Here is a 4874-nt window from a genome sequence, read left to right on the forward strand (position 1 = left end):
GGCTTCACACTGCCTATCAAAGCTTGCTTAAAAGCAGGAGGGGGCAGGGATCTCTCAGTTAGGCAACGGGAAGACTCCCTTCCCAGCTGAGGGATCCCCACCCCCTCCTGCAAGTAGGAATGGGATTGGGGCTGCTCCGGTGGGGAGGGAGGCATCTCACTGCCTGAGCCTTGCTGCTGCCGCCGCTCTCAGCCCTCCTCTTCCGCCTTCCATGCCCAACCCACCGCGCACCGCTTCCCCACCACCACCATCGAAGAACCGACAACTCAGGGGCTGCCCAGGCTCATGGAGAAAGGAGATAGAAGCCTCAGAGGAAGGGGAAACGTGGTTGAGGTCAAGGTGGTGGCAGCCCCTCTGCCACCGCCATCACTGCAGCATCAACATCCCGAACGTGTAGTATTTATTTATTTGTTTATTTAAAGTGTCCTCAGATTCATTGAAAAAAAAATCTGGTGACCTTACTTTAAGCTCCTGGTTGTTCCTTTGACAATGCCCCAATCGAAGATTCCCAATAGCTGGAAGCAGGCTCACATAGTAGTAATCCCGAAACAAGGACGAAATAAAGAGTTCATAACCAATATCATTACTAAATAATGATTACAAGATTTATGCACAAATATTGGCAACAAGATTAAAGACAGTTATGCAGGATTGTATAATCAAAGAGCAGGCCGGGTTCTTGCCAGGCAGGAAAATGAGTGATAATATAATATAATTGTTTACCACTGCAAGTCAGGGAATGGAAGGCGGAGGGCTTCTCCTTTTTCCCACAGCTGCAGTTTCCTCCCCTGCCGTTGCTAATTATGAGGTCTTGGGCTGAGTAATGGTTTCCTTATACACAGCACTACACGTAATGGTTCAGTTAGGCACAAAAGCATATCGGTTACATTTCCCATACTTAGACCAACAGTGATACATGTCCAACAACATAGTCCTTTAAATAAGTTGGGCGCTTGGAAACTCTGCCAGACCGCCGGGGACTGGTAGCCAAGTCCGGGGGACCGCCCAATTCTTGCTGAGGCTGTGGTGCGACCCTAGGTGTCGTTGAAACAAAGTCCCCTGGATCCGCTGCTGTGGGTGGAACCTCCACAAGTGGAGTTGGCGGAATGTCAGGCACGGCAGTGGTCTGAGTCTGTGGTAAGTCTGGCAGACCCTCTGAAGCAGCTTGGTTTGGCTCCACGCCGGCAGTTTGCGAGAGAGGTGTATGTGGAGCCTCACCATCTGTAAGTGTCTGTTCCGGAGCCACGAGCGCAGTTGGGGGCACCACAGTAGTGTCCAAGTCCCCAACCCTGCACCTAAGCTGGTCTATGTGCCGGCACCACAAGCGTCTGTCTTCGAGTGCCAGCTGGTACGAGCGAGGTCCAGTGACTCCCACTACCGTGGCTGGCACCTAAGGAATGTCCCCCACAAAGTTCCGGGCAAAGACCTGGTTTCCTGGAACAAATGACCGTGGCGCGTTGGCACAGCCTGGGGGTTCGGCCACGACAAAGTCTGTGTGCAGCCAGTCGAGCGGGGACCTGAGACGGCGGCCCATAAGCAGTTCAGCAGGACTCCGCCTTGTGGCCGCATGAGGGGTGATGTGTTGTACAAACAAGTATTCGGCGACCCACTCATGCCAGTCTCCCCGGTCCAGGCGCGCCAGTGCCTCTTTTGCCGAGCGCACCATTCTCTCTGCTTGCCCGTTGCTGGATGCATGAAATGGTGCCGTTAGGGCATGGTGGATGCCCAGTCCCAAAAGATACCGCTCAAAAGTGCCTGACGTGAACTGTGGTCCGTTGTCGGAGACAAGGACATCAGGACACCCATGCGTCGCAAAGAGGCCTCGCAGCACCCGGATGTCGGCCTCAATAGTGGTGGAGGGAATCAGGGCCACCTCCAGCCATTTGGAATAGGCGTCCACCACTACCATAAAGGTCCAGCCATGAAAGGGGCCGGCCAGATCGATGTGCACCCTCGACCAGGGTGTCTTGGACGTCTCCCAGGTGTGTCCCTTAGCTGCCGGTGGCTTCACTGGAGGATGCCTCATCACTGCTGGCCTCTTCGTGATGCACTGGAACTGGCTTCCTAGCAAGACACGGGCTGCTGGCCTTGCGGATTTCCTGGGCGGAGCGTTCAGCAGCTTCCGAGGCCACAGCCTCCTCAATGGCTTTCTGCAGTGTGAGGTCTGGCTTGACGAGGAAACGCCGTTGCAGATAGAATGAGATAAGATTCATTTCCCAGGCCTGCTATGAACAGAGCCTATTCATTAGCCTTTAAAAGTAACATTTTGCCTATGCACATCATCTTGTGAGAATAAGCAGACACAAGCAGAGAAAAGCTGTTTTGGATTTTTAGAAAACAAAAGGAGTTTTAGACAGTTTTGAGGCCTGGGGTGATTTCAGACAGGATTTGGGTATCTTGTCCCTTCATTCCCCCCTGTTTGTTTTTGGACAGCTGCCAGGCCTGTCCCAAATGGACCACTATCCTTTCTTGAGGCCACTGATGCGTGCCCCAAGTTTGGGAGCTGGGAGCTGCTTCCTGCAATTGTTGCTAGGTCAGCTGAACGCCTCCTTTGACAGGGTGCAGTGGCTATCGGGTCAGAAAGCAAACTCCATGTTTGCCACATGTTCTCGTTCTTGAGCAGATACCTCCCCCTTCTGAAGCCCACATTGCAGCCAGAAAAAGTTCCTGGCATGGACTCAGGTATAACGGTTTGGGCTGGCAAGGTGCGATTGCAGATTGTCACTGGCGCTCTTTGATTTATTGACACAAAGCCAGCCAGTAATTCGGTGAACCTAGCCTTATCTGTGCCATTCGTGCACAGGGTTATTACCAAGTTGGTGCTGTGATTCAAAGGGGGCTTTAGTTAAGTTCTGGAGGCTCTGGGTGGAGCTCTGTCAGGTGGAAGCGGGCTGGGGCGTAATTTCCCTGATTGAACAACCCACACAAATACCCTTCTCTTCAGGGGTGGTGTAAGGCTATCCAGGGGCCCTGCAACCTTCTATAAAGTTCAGTTATGCAAAAGGAAAGAAAGGAAAATGAGAAAATGTCCTCTTTCAATCCATGCTGGATTCTTGAGCCGTGCAAAACGCCAGGGTCCAGGAGTGACGTTTAGCAGGGCTGTAGTCTGGTGGGCGTCGGGTCATCTGGTGGGCGTTGGGCATCTTGGGTCCCTTCCAACAAGGCTGGAGAGTCTGGGGTGAGTCGAAGAGGCCAGTGTAGATCAGGTGTCACAGATGCCAGTGTCTTTAACAGCTGTAGATAACAGGACAGTCTCTGGCCGGTTTACCTGTCAAGAGAAGAGAAAAACAGACACGGCAGCGACTGTGCAGAATATGCAACATTCATATCACAACTGGAAGGATTTGCACATAAGGTATATTAATTCAAAAGTGTATGCTTGGCAGGAAAACTGCAGGGGTTAACAGTTCTGTTCCCTGGGTTAAGTTTTGCCAGCTAAGATTTTTAAAGTCTTTCTGCGCCCTATTTTTTCAGAGCTTTTGCGGCCTGTAAGGCATGTTGCAAATTTCAGTTTTCATCTGCCAAGTTTGCTAGTGTCCAATGTGTTCCCTTGCTTCTGGCAAAGTTTCAAATTCCTCAAAGTATCAATTGCTATGTTGCAGCAGCATTTTGATCTGAGCATGCTGCGCTTCTTCAGTAGCTCCTAAAAAGAAAAACTTGACAAAGTTCACAGAAAGCATTCACTTGCTTTTAAGAAAGTCATTTCTTCAGGTTAGTGCTTGGGGCAAGGGGAGTGGGTAACCTTTGGCATTCTGGTTTTTGTTGTTTTTTTGTGGCTGAACTGTAAATCCAGACAGTGTGAGGTTCAGGGTAGCTGGTTGGTGAGAATGCAGCATTTTCCTCTTGAGATAGCAGCCAAGAGATATCGCTCTGAAGCTACCTCCAAGCGCCTGGCACAAGGGGCGGGGGGGAGCTGATGTCCTGTTACTTGCATGATTTTTTTAAAAAAACAGTCTGCTCACATGCTTTCTGCAACAGTCTTTGAGCAAAAACAGAGATGAGAAGAAATCATTTTTGATAAATCTTATTGTTCCCAGCCTGTGGGGGTGGGGTATGTCGGGCGTAGGGCCTGTGGGCATTCCATTTTCCAGTGACCCTCTTGCCTGCAGATGGCGCACTGGTTTTTTCCCTAGGCGTCTTCTGCCCCTCCCGTGGACACCCTCTGGAATTAAGTCTTTGTCTCTGGCCTTCTGGCTGTTTGAAGACAAACCCCTAATTATTTTGGCCGGGTCCTCCTCGAAAGAAGGGTCTGTGGTCCTGGGCCTGGAAACTACAGGGGGTCGTACACTCAGTGTGGTGGGGCCATCAAAGTGGAGTTTTTAGCTGCCTCAATTGCAACATCAGTATTGTCCGCTGCCCTGAGGGCATTTATCTTGCGGATTTCCTCAATGGTCAGTATTGTAATCCTAGGGCGTTTGATCCCTCGGGTTTAATTGTCTCTTTTTTAACAGTTCTGTACCATGCAGCTCTCAAAGCCTTCCCTTCTGTTCCTTTCTGTCAATTCACATACTGAAATACTCTTTTTGGACTGTCTGCTTGTCCATTTCACCTGATTCCTTCTGAATTTCACCATTCTCAACTTCCTCTTGTCTTTCTTCCTCAGTCTCTTTGCTTGGGGGTTGGGGAGGGGGAACCTCATTTAGCCCTGGTGCAGTTGCTGCATAGGGTGGAGGGGGGATAATTATTCCTCCCTCCTCTTCTGGGTCTGGCAAGACTGCTGGTTTTTTCCCCTAACTTGTACTTGCTGCCATACTGGGCACAGTTTGGCACGGCACGGGTAATCACAGTTCTACTTTTCCTAAGCCATGGGGGACAGTCAGGAACTTCACATAAGTGTTGGAGTCTATTTTTCATCAGGTTGTTGTTTTTTAAAA

The 4874-nt window shown here is 50.4% G+C and overlaps 1 long non-coding RNA gene across 1 annotated transcript; it reads left to right on the plus strand.

The window, feature by feature from the left end:
• The first annotated feature begins 2191 nt into the window (after positions 1 to 2191).
• Positions 2192 to 2916, plus strand: LOC309335955. Its single transcript, XR_014153823.1, has 2 exons — positions 2192 to 2819; positions 2851 to 2916. It is a non-coding gene; the product is annotated as an uncharacterized lncRNA (long non-coding RNA).
• The last annotated feature ends 1958 nt before the right edge of the window (positions 2917 to 4874 follow it).

The sequence above is a fragment of the Podarcis erhardii genome, assembly GCF_964252035.2.
Source record: "Podarcis erhardii genome assembly, chromosome: 2".
NCBI lineage: Eukaryota > Metazoa > Chordata > Lepidosauria > Squamata > Lacertidae > Podarcis > Podarcis erhardii.